This window comes from Athene cunicularia, assembly GCF_003259725.1.
Source record: "Athene cunicularia isolate RWA chromosome Z unlocalized genomic scaffold, athCun1 chrZ_part2, whole genome shotgun sequence".
NCBI classification, from domain to species: Eukaryota; Metazoa; Chordata; class Aves; order Strigiformes; family Strigidae; genus Athene; species Athene cunicularia.
The window spans coordinates 1,487,819-1,505,284 of NW_020799143.1; the positions used below are offsets into that span (position 1 = coordinate 1,487,819).

Here is a 17,466-nt window from a genome sequence, read left to right on the forward strand (position 1 = left end):
ATATATATATATATATATACAGAAATATATATGTTACTGTGATGGTTTGACTCTGGCTAAGTTCCAGGTATCCATCAAGTCGCAGTATCACTTCCCCTCCTCCTTTCCCCTTGTTTTCTCAATAGGGTAAAGAGGGGAAAGAAGATACACTAACCCTTGTGGGTGAAACAAAAGCAGTTTTATTATAAGCAAAGCGAAGCAAAAGTCCGCGTGCGGAAGCAAAAGCAAACAGATTTAGTCTCTACTTCCCATGGACAGGAGATGTTGGGCCTTCTCAGGAATCAGGGCTCCAATACGCGTGGTGGTTGCCTCGGAGGACCAAGGGTGACCCCACCCCCTTCCTCCTTTCTCCCAGCTTTATACTGAGCAGACGTCATATGGTATGGAATATCCCTTTGGTCGGTTTGGGTCAGCTGTCCTGGCTGTGTCCCCTCCCAAGATCTTGCCCACCCCATCCCACTGGGGAAAATATCAGAAAGAGCCTTGGTGCTGTGTAAGCACTGCTCAGCAGTAGCCACAACACCAGGGTGCTATCAACACCCTGCCAGCTCCTGACCTAAAACACAGCACTGTGAGGGCTGCTATAGGGGAAAGCCAATTCCAGTTCAGCCAGACCCAGTACAGTTACCCATTAAATGCTTTGCCTTTATAGAAAGAATAGAGGCTCTGCAAGAGAGATCTGGATAGACTAGAGCGATGGGGTAAGGCCAACTGCATGAGCTTCAATAAGGCCAAATGCCGGGGGCTGCACTTGGGCCACAACAACCCCCAGCAGTGCTACAGGCTTGGGGAGGAGTGGCTGGAGAGCTGCTAGTCAGAGAGGGACCTGGGGGTATTGATTGACAGCCGGCTGAATATGAGCCAGCAGTGTGCTCAGGTGGCCAAGAAGGCCAATGGCATCCTGGCTTGTATCAGGATTAGTGTGGCCAGCAGGGACAGGGAATAGATCTTGCCCCTGTACTTGGCGCTGGTGAGGCTGCACCTTGATTACTGTGTTCAGTTTTGGGCCCCTCACTACAAAAAGGACATAGAGTTACTCAAACATGTCCAAAGATGGGCTACAAAGCTGGTGCAGGGTCTGGAACACATGCTCTGTGAGGAGCGACTGATGGAACTGGGGTTGTTTAGTCTGGAGAAGAGAAGACTGAGGGGAGACCTTATCACCCTCTACAACTCCCTGAAAGAAAGCCGCAGAGAGCTGGGTTTGAGCCCCTTTAGCCTAGTATAAAGTGACAGGACAAGAGGGAATGGCCTCAAGTTGCACCAGAGAAAGTTCAGACTAGATATTAGGAAGCATTTCTTTACAGAATGGGTTGTTGGGCTTTGGAATGGGCTGCCCAGGGAGGTGGTGGAGTCCCCATCCCTGGAGGTGTTCAAGAGTAGGGTCGATTTAGAGCTTAAGGATATGCTGTAGGTGGGAACTGTGCTAGGAGAACTGTTGGACTAGATGATCTCCAGGGTCCTTTCCAACCTAGATGATTGTGTTTCTGTGATTTCACAATTTAAGGCAATTATTTTAGAGAGATTCATACAGCCCACTGCTATCTCCAGGTGTCACTGCAGTATTAAATATTCTCTTGCCCTTGACATTTTCTTGTCAGAACATCCTGCTTTCATTATTGGAAGTACGTGTCCCTCCATGCCATAGGTCAAATTCTACTCTAAGAAAAACCCTTGCAGGCCATTCAGGTTAGAGATGAGAGAACAGATGTTACTGAGGTCAGAGCAGCCTACACGTAACATTATACCAGGACAGTTTAAAAGCATCACCAATTCACTTCCCAACATTGATAAAGTGACCAGATGCAGTCTAATGGCTATCAAAGCTCTAAAAAAAAGGCAGTTTATGGGAAAGGGTTATTCTGGAAATTAAGAGCAAATATATTCCCCTTCCAGGCAAACTTAAAGGGAAGTCAGCTCTGGGAATGGTTGTTAATTAACATGATTGCTCATTTATAAAGCAACAGCAGAACGAAAGAAAGAAAAAAAGCCATCAGGTGGTTTGTGATGTTAGAGTATATTATGGATTCCCACATGAGTGGCATTAAAATGGAGTTAAAGGGCAGAGTACATATTGGTAACTTAAATTGCACAGATGATGTAATTCCCAGAAATAAGCATCAGAAACACAAGAAAGTTGGTGTTGCACTTAAAATTATATCTTCATATATGCAAATGCAGTTAAAGTACTCAAAGAGCCTTAAATGTGCCTTATAGTGACACTATGAGAGAGAAAAGTGAAGGGGGGACAAAAAACAATGAATGAAATGTGTCTTCAATTTCAATTGTAAAATGTACAATAATAAATATATCGGTTTTCTCATACCCTACAAGAGAGGGGATCAACAATTTACAGCTTTTCATTGCTGCTAGATTACAGATCTGACCCTTTCTCTACTTCGGGTAACAGTTTATAAGATCTACAGGACTTATGTATGGGAATAACTCTTCTTCCCAGTGCTGAGTCCTAATGCCTGGCTCATGTACATTTGGCATGAAGAAAACTACATTTCTAGACTTAGTGACAATACTTTTAAGTTATGTGATTTTCAACAAGCACAGGAAATTACAGACAAGCAGCTACTGCTCTCCCTGAAAAGACTGAAAAGTATGACACTGGAGGCAAGGAAACAGTCTGGGAATGTGAGTATGCCATAATGAAGGCAGGATCACAATCAGATCTCTGTAACTTTGTAGCACAGGCTGCTGTTTGAGATTTTCTGGATTCAAATAAATGAAGGTCTGAAGCGAAGGATGAGCATCAGCTCAGCAGGCTGTTAATGGCCAAGTTGTTCTTCTGGACAGTGACTTGTGAAAGCCATCTGAATCAGTGGAGAGAAAGAGCCTCAGACATTTTATTAAACTGATCAAACCCATGAAAAGTGGTCAGCAGAAGTCAGATGAAAAAACAAGTTTTGATGACAGGAAGAAGGTGAAGAATACACATCTTGCCAAATGATGTGAGTGCTTGGTTATCTAGGGTTGCTTTAAAGATTATGAGCATCTTGGTTCACATCTGCCAGCTAACCAGGCTTCCTCATATCCCTATTTATGAAGAAGCATCAGTCTTCTAGGGTGGAGAAGTTATGACAATACAGATTATCTCATCTTGCAAGACTTCACATACAAAGAGAAAATGCAATGACAGAAAGAAGTCCACCAGTCAGTCCTTGTGAGAAACTGAAATGTCAAATGATTATGTCAAAGTTTGCTTGTGTGTGTGTAAACCTCAACAACAAGCTGTGGCCTTTGGATTAGTCCAAAGAATGTCACCCAAGGAAGAGGGAGTGTATCGAAGGATGCACCACCCGCTCCCTTGCAGTTGCATTGTCAGACTCCTTAGATAAGCCTCAAAGGGGAGACATGGAATGAGTGAAAGCAAATGTTTATCACTGGCTCCATCATGTAAACCCAATAATTTGTGGCTTTACTGTGTATGCCAGACACCTTGGATGCATTGCTAATGACTTTGCACCTTTGCCACTGAGCTAATAAGAAGTGAGTGTTTCTGCCCCAGAAGTTTGCTCAACCCAAATGGTTGCTCAAGCACGATGTCACCAAAAACCTATGGGAACAGAGGAAAAACCAAAGGTGGGTGGGGTGAGTACAACCCCCAACTAAATTGGAAACTGGGTGGTGCACTTCATTTCCCCCTTAATGCATATGCAGAACTCATGCTCCACCTTTTTCCTCATCTGTCATGGAAATAAGTTTGTGGAATACCTGCCCCTCCTCATCTAGCATGCTAATCAACTGATAAGATTAACTTAAAATGCAACAGAAAACTTTGTTGTGTGTGCATCCACTACCAAAGAAATAAAGACTAAGGACCAACAGGATGCTGCTGGAACCATGTTGGTGACTATTCTTGTGACTATTCTGAATGCTTGCTTGATTTCTATCTTGTCTTTCCATTCTGTCCTATCACTACCACTGTACGCTTTTAATAAAAACTGGTTTGGGTGTACAGCATTCAATCTCATTTGTGTCTTAATCTCCCTCTTGGGATCATATCAAAACCTCCCCTGACATTGGAAGCCAAATCATGGAAGTAATCATAAAAGCAGTGTATGCAAGTGCTGACCATCTCTCCATAAGTACAAGTTAAACTGTCCAGGATGTAAAGAGCTGACAACAAAGTCTGATGAGAATACTAAAGTAGTTGTACATGCAGTCCTGCAAAATATTGAGTACAATATAAGCTCAAAGCTAAAAGAACTAGATCTGATACAAAGAGCAGTCAGATATTTGAAATCAAGGCCTTCATTGTAGACTGAGTACATCTGATTAGTCAGACTGTGCTGCTTCGTTTATTGCAGCTTTGTTCTTACTAAAAAGGTAAGCTTCTCACAGCTGTCCAAAGCCAAAACCAGGCACAATTTTCCTTTCTGGGCTTTTGTGTGAGCCAGCACATACAGGATGCAGGAACATCCACAAAACCACAGATGAAATGCAGAGAGAAAATTTATTCTCATTAACTTGTGGCCTAGGCGGTCTCCACAGCAACATTAAGGCAGAGGCACACAAGCCTCTGGTACACAGATACCATGTGATACAGAGAAATGATTACTTGTATTGAGATTTATTTACTTGTTTACTTATAGAAAACTTCTTAGCAACTTATTTACTTACTTATAGCAAGTTATAGTAATTTTAAAATATTGCTAAGAATCCTGCTTGCCCAGACTGTTCTGTGGAATTTTACCAAGGACTACTGTGTTCATCAAAACAAAGCAGTTCACTGTGAAAATCTACCAAGGATTACAATGTTCAGCAAAATAGTATACTTTTGTCCTTGAGTAACAGGTGGCTCTAACTAGTTGGAATTTTGCTAATGAGTAAAGATAGCCATATACGAACGGTAGAAGTTCAATTCGTTCTTTTAGATAAGATAAAAAGTAAACCGTCTGAAAAACACTCTTGTTATTCAAGAAATTGGCCAAGAGAATCTGCGCATGCTCCAGGAAAAAAAAAAAAACAACCAACCAAACAAACAAAAAAACCCCAACAAAGTGAGAAAGACTACAAGCCTTCCTCCCAAAGACCCCTGAAGACACCCACCAGGAGGCAATGCGCAAGTGCAAAGATGACATAAACTGCTGACACCAGCCTTTCTACCTAACCCAGCTCTACTCATGCATATGTATGTTTGTGTTACGTAATCCAATGAATATGTATATCCACACTCTGAGTTTTTGGTAAAATGTGCAGTGGGTGTGCAAGCTTTGTGGAGAAATCCCTTTGCACCCTGGCCGGAGTAAACATACCTGCTTTATAACTCTATTCGAGTTGTAGAGTCTTTTTTTCCGTGAATCAGTTGGCACCCCAGATGGGACCCTCTCTGTCTGGCTGCAGGACCTGTTGAAAGGGGGACTCTCTGGGCGCGCCCCTAGGCTTCTTTCTTGGAGAGTCTCCCTTGCTCTGCCGATATTCGCAGGGACAGCCAAGGAACATCCATCGGCTGCAGATCAGGTATGTGGGAGAAAGGGGAGAATTGTAAATTGTAAGGAGATGTCCTATGCAAGGTAAAGAGCCATTGTGCTCCCCCTGGGGTTGGGGTACGAGTCCCCAAGTAGTGTGGTTGTGGGCTTGTGGGCCTGTGGTGACAGAGTGGTTTTAACACTCTGACCACACTGGTATCTGGGGTCGACCTGGTGTTATGGGAGTCATGTGGCATTGCCATGTTATCATCAAATGTAAAATCTGGTACCATTTATAATTTAGTTGATATTGGTCAGGTGTGGATTTGTGGTAAATGATAAATGGCAACCGGCTCATGGTGTATGATTTATGCTTTTGGCTTTGATTTATGACTTTTATGATTTAGGAGTTGTTGTAATTTTTGTAATTGTTTTGATGTTTGTAGTAATTGTCATTTTATGTTGTGTGAGTAATAAGTGAAAGGGGCCTCTTTGTGTGGTTGTGTGATTGTTTTGCATGTGAGAAAAGAGACGCAGCCCAGCTGCAGCTGTGGAGTTCTCTGACCCACGGTTCTGTCACCCCATCAGGGAAGTGGCCGGGAAGGAACAAAGTGCAGGGCAGACTCTGTTACCAGTGTGAGGGTAGTGTAGGACAGGTGAACATTCCTTAGTACAGAGCCCTAGTGCTTGCCTGCTGGGTCATCAGGGCTGCTGTTTGTTCGGGCTAAGGGTTTTAAGTGTCACAGGTGAAATATCTCCTCTAGTGGGAGGCAGTAATTCTGTGTTCACTGTTGTCTTGAATTTAGGTGCGTACTATGTGGGGAGAGTGCACTTCTGTACCATCTGCCTGAGGGGGGATATTGTCAGCTTAATCAGGTAGTGTGTTAAGGTCAAGCAGACAAGATGGGAAGAGGCCAGAGTGGGAGAATAGTTAGAAAGAGCAAAAAGAGCCCCCCTGGTCTGCATTGTAAAACACTGGAAGGAGATAGGGGGACCTCCAGGCACACGTGCAAATAAGACGACCTTAATGAAGTATTGCAATTAGTAGTGGCCCCTATATAAATTGAATGGGGGGGAGAAATGGCCCCTTTCTGGGACCTTGAATTATAACACCTTGCTGCAATTGATGCTGTTTTTAAGGAGGGAAGGAAAGTGGTATGAAGTCTCCTATGCAGACATGTTTTTCACCCTCCAAGACCATCTTGAATATCAGATACACCGTGGACTGACACCCCCACGAGATTCACTAGTGTTGGCTGTAAAGAGAAAATAAGAAGGAAGGGAAAGAGAAAGGGGCAGAAATAAAGGATTTATCAGAGTACTATAAACAACCAGTAGGAAGCCAGCAGCAAGAGGGTGAAAGTTTGGAGGAGCCAGAGCCAGGCTCCCCCCACCTCACAGCCCCGAATCGGAGACAGATGGGAGAAGCATCAGTGGTGCCAGCTCCTCTGAGAGAGGCTGTAGGGCTGGATGGGGCCCTGTCAGAATAAAAGTCCCATTCACTTCCTCTGATCTTGAAATTTGGAGAAATATAGCAAAGGGGTACCGAGATGACCCTGTTAGGGTGACTAGGGATTTTCAGTTTCTGATAAAACAACATGATCCAGAATGGAGTTATATACAATTATTATTAAATCATACAACCGGAACTGAAAAAACAATTAATATTAAAAACAGCCCAAGATCTGGCTACTGATCATCTTAGGGGTACAGACAAAGATGTAAAAGATCACTTCTCCTTACAGGATCCATACTGGGACCCTAACAGAGCAGTCCATATGAGACTGCTAAATGCATATAGAGATTGGATCGTAAGGGGCATGGAGCAGGCTATACCAAAAGCAATTAACTGGTCGGCCCTATATGCCGCTCGGCAGAGACCCAAAGATACTCCCTCAGAATTCTTGGATAAGCTGCAGGATGCCATGAGGAAGCACACACCCTTAGATCCAGGATCAGAGGTGGGAATACAACAGCTAGTGTTATTTATAGGACAATCAGCATGGGATATTCGAAAGAAGTTGCAAAAGCTGGAGCCTCCAGAGAACAGGGATTTGGAGACCTTGTTAAATGTAGCATGGAGAATATTTAGCAATAGGGAGGAAGACAGGAGGAAGGAAAAGAGGGCATTAGTGGCATCACGATCAGAAAGCATAAGACCCAAGCAACCTTTGGGCAAGGACCAGTGTGCATGGTGTAAGCAGAAAGGACACTGGCAAAATAAATGCCCAGAGAAGCAGTGGGGAAAAGACAGAATACAAGCCTATGTTAAAGAGGGTGACTGACGGGGACCTGGGGAGTCAACCCTAGCGGATCCACTGGTTGTAATAAAGCTGGGGAAACAACATCATGATATGGAGTTTTTAGTCAATGCTGGAGCAACATTTTTTGATTTTAAATGAAGCTTTAACACCCTTAGATGATGATTTTATAATGGTAAAGGGAGCTACTGGCCAAAGTGAAAAGGCATATTTTCTGAAACCTTTAAAATTCAAATTAGGAATATATGCCAAATTCACCAGAATCTTTACTGGGACGAGGTTCACTCTACTGGACCCTCCTTTGCTTGCCTTTGAGCTCCAAAACTCAGTTATTGTTTGCATTTGAATGAGAAAACATGGTGTCTGGAAGGAAGATGCAATTAACATGGACTGTGCTACCCTAGGGATTTAAAAATAGCCCCATGCTTTTTTGAAGACCAACTAGCTAAAGATCTGGAGCAATGGGAGTGACCACATGAAATCGGGGAGGTCCTGCAGTATGTAGATGATCTTTAACAGCCACAGAGACTAAAGAAATGTGCATTACATGGATTATTAGTTTATTAAATATTTTGGGACTTAATGGCTATCGAGTCTCTCCACAGAAAGCTCCAGTAGCTCAGCAGCAAGTAATCTACCTTGGATACGAGGTCACAGCTGGTCAACGGACCCTAGGAACCGCAAGGAAGGAGGCCATCTGTCAGAGCCGTCGGCCACAGACAGCTAAAGAGCTCTGCACATTCCTAGGAATAACCGGATGGTGTTGCCTGTAAATATATAACTATAGACTAATGGTAAAACCCCTTTATGAATATTGAAATCAAATCTGAAAACCCTCATTTGGAATAAAAAGGCAAACAGAGCATTCCATCAGCTGAAAAGGAAATTGATGGATACCCCTGCTTTAGATTAACGAGACATCACTAAGCCTTTCCGGTTATTCTCCCACGAGAAACAGGGAATAGACCTAGGGGTCCTGGCCCAAAATTTGGGGCCAGATAGAAGGGCAGGGGCATACTTCTCTAAACAACTTGATGAAGTAAGCAAAGGATGGCCTAGCTGCCTGAGGGCAGTAGCAGCATCAGTTTGAAATATCCAGAAAGCACGAAAATTCGCATTGGGTCAGGACACTGGCTTTTACCTCAGAGGTACCTGAAATACCAGGCTCCTCCTAGTGGAACAGGATGATATAGAAATAGAGGCTACTAATATTGTCAACCCAGCTTCTTTTCTCAGTGGAACTATAGGAGAACTAGTGACACACGACTGCCTGGAAACAATTGAAGCAGTTTATTTCAGTCGGCCAGACCTCAAGGAGGAGCCACTAGAGGATGCTGATGAATCCCTGTATACAGATGGGAGCAGTTTTACTTGACAAGGTATCTGCAAGGCAAGATACACGGTAACCACCAAAGATCAGATAACAGAATCTAAAGCTCTTTCTCCAAATACCTCAGCACAAAAGGCAGAAATAATAGCTCTAACACTGGAGATGGCCAATTTTATAAAAATTAATATATGGATGGACTCTAAATATGCTTTCGCAGTGGTCCATGCTCATAGAGCAGTCTGGAAAGAAGGAGGACTCTTGTCTGCACGGGGAAAACATATAAAGCATGCCAAAGAAATCCTCAAACTCTGGGAAGTAGTGCAGATACCTGAAAAGGTGGCTATAATGCATTGCAAAGCTCACCAAAGAAGAAATTCCACCTATGAATTGGTACCACTATGGCAAATCATGAGGCCAAAAGAGTGACTGAGAAAGGGGAAATAGAAGTGCAGTCTTTGGTCCTGGACGGTAAAATACAAATTGATGGTGAGCCTCAATATTCTAGGGAGGATCAAAAACTTATTGAATATCTAAAAGGAAACAGGGAAGAGGGCAAGGGAACAAAGACTCCTGAAAGTAAAATAATAGTACCATCTGCACTATTATGGACTATAGTGATGACAAAACAGAGAAAATCCCCCTGGGAAGCAGAGGCCTTATATAAATATCTTCATCAGCAAATGGTTGCCCGAAATCTGTATACCACCATCAAGCAGGTGACACAGCAATGTGAAATCTCTACAAAATAATCCTAAAACAGGACTAAAGATGCAACCTGGGTGAATAGGGAAAGGAAATTACCCAGGGCAACAACAGCAAATTGATTTTTTCTGAACTCCCAAGAAATTTTTTCTGAACTCCCAAGAAAAGGGGGGTTTTGGTACCTTTTGATTTTGACAGATACCTTTTCCAGGTGACCAGAAGCATTCCCTTGATGAACTAATAAAGCCTAAGAAGTAACTAAGGTATTGTTACAAGAAATAATATCACGGTTTGGGGTTCCAGCAATAATATCCTCAGATCAGGGATCACATTTTGTAGCAAAATTGTCCAGCAGCTTAGTAAACAACAAATAGTAACGCTAGGCCAGAAAGCTACATTGTCCTGGCCCCAAGCATTGCTCTTAGGCCTTCTAAGAATCAGAACCAAACCCAGACAAGCAGAAATATCAACCCAGGCTGGACATGAAATATTATAAGTCCACAAAAGCATCTGCCAGAAATGAAGAAATTGGTTCTAGGAATTGTCTGGACAGGCCTCTATACAACATTAAACCTGGTGATGATGTATATATCAGATCTTTTTCAGATTCACTTCTGGAACCAAAATGGGAGGGTCCGTTTCAGGTGTTAGTAACTTCCCAGCAATCAAGATTAAAGAACAGACATCCTGGATACACCACACCAGAGTGAAGAAGGCCCCTAAGCCAAAATAGAAATCGACACCTGTGGGACTGCTAAAGCTTTGCACCCAAAAATGGTGACATGGGTATAAGTGCTTAGAATTTTGCTGAACTGTAATTTAAAAAGTACTTGGGAAGGGCCTTGGTCGGGTGCTTATTTTGGACATACAGGCATTATGGGAAAGAATCTATTGGGGATGAATTTAGCAACTGTTCTAACATATGACAACATGCCAATTTGAGATTTACCCTAATGAAACCACAGAGACTATTATAATTTACATGGGTATGGAATGTGTTTGTTTACGAACCCTATATAATTTTGTACAAGTAGATAACCTTATAATAGATACAAGTAATCATTTGAACTTCTGTATCTGCAATTTCGTTAGTATTACAGGATGTGATTTCAGTTATACTGCTCCTGTCACAATTTATCAGTTGTTAAGATCTAATTATAAATTAGTCCAAGATTGGCAACCCACAACTATTGGAATGGAAGAAAACTTTTGCATCATGAAAATTTAATTACTGTCCAGCATGATTCAAAAAGAATAAATCAAGTCATGAAATGAGTGAAGTCAGATGAAAAACACTACTGGTGGGATATATTTACAGGCTATTCCCCATTAGCTACCAAAATCTTAAATATCAGTAATAAAATATAATAAACCCCTTTTGACTGCAAAATAATTTGATTAGGGAAAAGAAAAGGGGGGAATTGATACAGAGAAATGATTACTTGTTTTGAGATTTATTTACTTATAGAAAACTGCTTAGCAACTTATTTACTTACTTATAGCAAGTTATAGTAATTTTAAAATATTGCTAAGAATCCTGCTTGCCCAGACTGTTCTGTGGAATTTTACCAAGGACTACTGTGTTCATCAAAACAAAGCAGTTCACTGTGAAAATCTACCAGGATTACAATGTTCAGCAAAATAGTATACTTTTGTCCTTGAGTAACAGGTGGCTCTAACTAGTTGGAATTTTGCTAATGAGTAAAGATAGCCATATACGAACGGTAGAAGTTCAATTCGTTCTTTTAGATAAGATTAAAAGTAAACCGTCTGAAAAACACTCTTGTTATTCAAGAAATTGGCCAAGAGAATCTGCGCATGCTCCAGGAAAAAAAAAAACAAAAAAAACCCCAACAAAAACCAACAACAAACCAACAAAGTGAGAAAGACTACAAGCCTTTCTCCCAAAGACCCCTGAAGACACCCACCAGGAGGCAATGCGCAAGTGCAAAGATGACATAAACTGCTGACACCAGCCTTTCTAACTAACCCAGCCCTACTCATGCATATGTATGTTTGTGTTACGTAATCCAATGAATATGTATATCCACACTCTAAGTTTCTGGTAAAATGTGCAGTGGGTGTGCAAGCTTTGTGGAGAAATCCTCTTGCCCTCTGGCCGGAGTAAACATACCTGCTTTATAACTCTATTTGAGTTGTAGAGTAGGGTGTTTGTTGTTGTTGTTGTTGTTGTTTGGTTTGTTTTGTGTTTTGTTTGTTTGTTTGTTTGTTTGTTTTCTGCAAATCACATTTACCTCAGTCCTTGGTAGCCAGAAAGAGAAGAAAGAAAAGATCTTGAACCTGCTGATTTTGCCTGTATATGTGAGGGATTTTCACAGGCATACTTTTCCACTGTGCTTTGATTTCCCACAGCAAGGCAGGAATGTTCGATAGGATGCCTCTGAGTCTCTCATAGGCCTATGTTACCTAAACACAGACACTCTAGTCATCAAACATACAGGGCTAAGCGACAATTGGTGTATATACACGTTTTTTGGCACCCCATCTGCAAGTCACTTGAGAGTGTTTACAACCCTCCTTGCCTATCTTTATCTGTGCATGTAAGAAGAAAGAAATTTTTAAGTGAGAGGGGGGAAAATTAGGCTGGAGGCCATGCTTTGTGGAAAATACTGCTTGAAGACTTTAGCAAAATCTGGGAAACTGCCCAAAAAGATTACAAATTGAAGGAGTACAGCAACTACAAAAGCAGTGTTCACCATCATAATAAAATTAAAAATAGTGTTCTAAATTCAGTAGTCAACCCCTGTAATGAAGAACTCAAAGCAATCTGGGGTAAAGTGATGTCACTGACATCAGAGTTATCATATAGAATCTGATCCAGTATAACAGGGACTAAAGTAAGCAGGAAATCAGGTTTTTCAAAAATGTAACATGGTCTTTGACCCTGACACAAGACAGGATAGGATAGTGATACAGCTGGAACATCTCTGTGCTGTCAATCCGTATTGACCACAAGCAATCTAGGTCAAAAGCCATCTTCAATGTCAAATATCCTTCAGACCAGGCATCACTTAGAAACATGCTGAGCCTTTTCTTGTGAATGCTGAGCTCTTATATGTCACTGTCAGAAAGATGGTATGGGGAACTTCAGTGAAATGAGTAAAGTTCAAAGGAGGAAACTGTCCCACTGACTAAACCTGCTGTTCAAAGTCTTGTGGGAAATATCCTTGAAATTACTTCTATTGCTATACAAATTCTTGCTTTATTTAAATCACAAAGGAAAATATTCATCAGTTTTAATTAAGTCAATTATTTCCTTGATCCTTCCTCACAAATAACATAGTTTACTATCTAAGCAGACTGCTCTTGTGCTATTATTCCCCAGATTAGCTAAGGTGGGCAAGGCAAAAAGACAACAAGCAACCTAGCCAGGTGGAGGAAAGGGATAATTGGAATTACTAGACAGTGTGGATGTGATGGCCTGGCACATCAGACCCACAAGATTATAAGGCTTTGGTGGACACTGGCGTACAGTGCACCCTGATGCCATCGAGCTACAGTGGGGTTGAATCCATCTGCATCTCTGTAGTGATAGGGGGATCCCAACAGCTGACCCTATTGGAAGCTGAAGTGAGCCTGACTGGGAAGGACTGTCATCAGCACCCCATTGTGACTGGCCCAGATGCCCTGTCCATCCTGGACATAGACTGTCTCAGGAGAGGGTAATTCAAAGACCCTAAAGGCTACCGGTGGGCTTTTGGTGTAGCTGCCCTGGAGGACATTTAACAGTTGTCCACCTTACCCAGCCCCTCAAAGTATCCCTCAGTGGTGGGGCTGCTTAAGGTTGAGGAGCAGCGAGTGCCGATTGCTACCAGGATGGTGCACCAGTGGCAGAACCGCACCAACCAAGATTCCCTGGTCCCCATCCACCAGCTGATCCATCAATGATAAAGCCAGAAGGTGATCAGCAAAACTCACTCACCCTTAAACAGTCCTAGGTGGCCAGTGAGAAAGCCTAATGGTGAATGGAAGCTAACTGTGGACTACCATGGCCTGAGTGAAGTTATGCCAGTAATGAGTGCCGCAGGGCCAGACATGCTCTAGCTCCAGTATGAACTGGAGTCCAAGGCTGCCCCAGGGGTGGAACCACAGCTCCACCATTTTCCATGGACTTGTCCATACTGCACTGGAGAAAGGTGGGGCTCCAGAACACCTGCAGTATATTGATGACATAATTGTATGGGGGAACACAACCGAGGAAGTCTTTGAGAAAGATAATTGAAATACTCCTGAAGGACGGCTTTGCTATTAAGCAAAAGAAAGTTAAGACGTTGGTCTGGAAGGGATATTCAATTCCTAGGAATAAAATGGCAAGATGGGCATCGCCAAATCCCAGTGGAGGTAATAAACAAGATAACAGCCATGCCCCATCAACCTCTAAAAAGGAGACTCAGTCTTTTCTTGGCGCTGTGGGGTTCTGGAGGATGCACATCCCGAACTACAGCCTGATTGTGAGCCCTCTCTACCACGTAATCCGTAAGAACGATTTTGAATGGGGCCCTGAGCAACAACAATCCTTTGAACAATTAAGCGGGAGATTGCCCAGGCAGTAGACCTCGGGCCAGTCTGGAAAGGGCAGGAGGTTAAGAACATGCTCTACACTGCAGCCATGGAGAATGGCCCTACCTGGAGCCTCTGGCAGAGAGCACCTGGGGAAACCCGAGGCCGACCTCTAGGCTTTTGTAGCTGGGGATACAAATGCTCTGAAGCTAATTAGACACGAACTGGTAAGGAGATACTGGCAGCATACGAAGGAGTTCAGCCTGCGTCAGAAGTGGTCAGCACTGAAAAACAGCTCCTCCTGGCACCCCGACTGCCGGTGCTGGGGTGGATATTCAAAGGAAAAGTCTCCTCCACGCATCAGGCAACCGATGCCATGTGGAGTAAATGGGTTGCGCTGATAAAACAATGGGCTCAAATAGGGAATCCCAGCCGCCCAATGATGTTAGAGGCCAGAGAGAAAAGATTACCGGATGTCATCAGAACAGGAGGTGACACGTGCTAAGGATGCCCCACCATATCACGAGCTGCCAGATGAGGAGAAGCGATATGCCCTGTTCACTGATGGGTCTTGATGCATTGTGGGAAAACTTCAACGATGGAATGCTGACGTATGGAGTCCCACACAATGGGTCACTGAAGCTGCTGAGGGACAGGGTGAATCGAGCCAGGTTACAGAGGTGAAAGCCTTCCAGCTTGCTTTCGATATTGCTGAGCGGGGAAAGTGGCTGAGGCTCTACCTCTACACTGCCTCGTGGGCAGTGGCAAATACCCTGTGGAAATGGCTGCAGAAATGGAAGCAGAACAACTGGCAACGTAAGGGTAAAAGCATCTCGGCTGCTGAAATATGGCAGGACATTGGAGCCGGTGTGGAAAACCTCATTGTGAAGGTGCGCCATGTGGATGCCCATGTACACAAGAGTCGGGCCACTGATGAACCATCAACACAACCAGTAGGCAGACCAAGCTGCTAAGATTAGAGTGTCTCAGGTGGACTTGGACTGGCAGTAAAAGGTGAACTGTTCATAGCTCTGTGGGTCCATGAGACCTCAGTCCACCAAGGTAGAGATGCAACATACAGGTGGGCTCGAGATGGAGGGGTGGACCTCACCATTGACACGATCGCAGAGATCATCCACGGATGTGAGACGTGTGCTGCAATCAAACATGCTGAGTGGGTGAAGCCCCATCAGAATGAAAAGCAATGGCTGAAATATAGATATGGAGAGGCCTGGCAGATAGACTACATCACACTGCCACAGACCCTCCACAGGAAGCGCCATGTGCTCAAAATGGTGGAAGTACCCACTGGATGGCTGGAAACTTACTCAGGGCCCCACGCTACCACCCAGAACACCATCCTGGGCCTTGAGACCCAAGTCCTGTGGCGACACGGCACCCCAGAGAGAATGAGTCACACAACGGGACCCACTTCTGAAACAATCTCATAAATGCCTGGGCAGAAGAACACGTCATGGAGTTGGTCTACCATATCCTCTACCACGCACCAGCCTCTGGGAAGATGAAGCATTACAATGGACTGTTAAAAACCACATTGAAAGCACTGGGAGGTGGGACCTTCAACGACTGGGACATGCATCTAGCAAAGTCCACCTGGCTTGTTAACAGAAGAGGATCTGACCATCGAGCTGGCCCAGCTCAGTCAAAACCTCCACGTGCTGTAGATGGGGATAAAGTCCCTGTGGTGCACATGAGGAATATATTGGGAAAAATGGTCTGGTTTAGTCCTGCACCAGGCAAAGGTAAAGGCAAACCCATCCACGGGATTGCTTTTGCCCAAGCACCTGGGTGTACCTGGTGGGTGATGCAGGACAATGGAGAGGTCCGATGCATACCACAGGGAGACTTGAGACTGGGTGAGAACATGCCGTGAATTATGCTGTGCCTTTGTAAATTATTATTTTGTTATTGTTAACTGCTAAATGGCAGCTGGACATGACGCAGATGGTATAAAATAAAGGGGTGGATTATGTCCCATTTCAACTAGGATCGGTTCAAGTTTTCCCCAGCAGAGAGAGAGGGGGAAGGGATATCCAGCCGGGTTATTCATACCATGCTGACTGTCAGGCCAAGGGGAGGAGCTTTTTACTTTCGCTTTTGGTTTTGGGAGTTGCGACTCATGCAGCGGGCTTGTTCCCTGACCATTTTACGGTATTTCTCTGTATATTTTTTTGTCTTGTTCACTGTTATTGCTGTTTATTTTTGTTATCATTGCCACTGATTTTGTTCAGATTGTTCATCACAGTGTTGTATTGAATTTTGTCTTAACTTCCGGCCCAACCACCTGAGGGTGGGGGAAGGGCAACAGCAACAAGCTCTCTGTTCCCGGCAGGGCTTAAACCAGCACAGTAGGAAAGCTGTGAAGTCATCAGAATGTCCCCTCAGCAACAGAGCTCTTATTAGGGTCTGTGAAGGACAAGCAAAGGGACCCTGTGAAAAGGAAGATGGCTGCAGTTTGGCTGGACATTTTCCAACCAAATGCTTTTGAACCCAGAAATGTCCAAAGTACCAGAAGCAAAAATATGATGTCCAGACATGTAATTTCAGGGAGAGGAATAATTAATCTTGGATGGAAATCTGGAAAAAGCATTTGTATGAGTGCAATATATTCCTTTTTAACCATTATGAAACAAAGAATCTGACATTTGTAACTGAGACTTTTTTTTTTTTTTTTTTTTTTTTTTTTTTTTTTTTTTTTTTTTTTGTCGTGGTGTCTGTATTGCTAGGTGGGAGAGGAGTCTCTGTCATGAAAAGCATTAGTTGCTTATTGTCAGTTAAACACTAAGAACAATTCACAAAAACATAATGAAGCAGAAAGAGAGGGATCTCCCTGAAGGTGTTAAGTCTCAGTTTTTAACATTTTTGTTCCACTTTTCTACAGAAACAAACACAAAAAGAAATAATTTATTCTTCCCCACTCAAACAGGCCACAGATTCAGATCCAGCACACATAACAAAGCCAAATAGTATCTAGGAAGAATAATTACAATGGGTATATATTTTCCAAAGCATTGAAGACAGGACCATGGGAGGAAGTCTATGAAAATATTGGAGATTTCCTGTGGGTCTGCAGCAGGGTCATCCCACCACATGGAGCAAGAAACAAAAGAAAATTATTTTATGACACCAAGTCTTTCTGCCTGTCAGGAAAGACACCACAGAGAAAAAATATTTCTAAATGAAAAATGGAAAAAAAATTGACCCTTCATTA

The 17,466-nt window shown here is 43.2% G+C and overlaps 1 long non-coding RNA gene across 1 annotated transcript in view; it reads right to left on the reverse strand.

The window, feature by feature from the left end:
- The window catches only part of LOC113489998, an 18,689-nt gene extending 2,368 nt beyond the window's left edge, over window positions 1-16,321 (reverse strand). The window contains exons 1-2 of the long non-coding RNA XR_003400125.1: window positions 16,308-16,321; window positions 6,261-6,267 (exon numbers count right to left, since the gene is read on the reverse strand). This is a non-coding gene — a long non-coding RNA (uncharacterized LOC113489998). The remainder of the gene's footprint in view (window positions 1-6,260; window positions 6,268-16,307) is intronic.
- Between the last annotated feature and the right edge of the window lie 1,145 nt (window positions 16,322-17,466).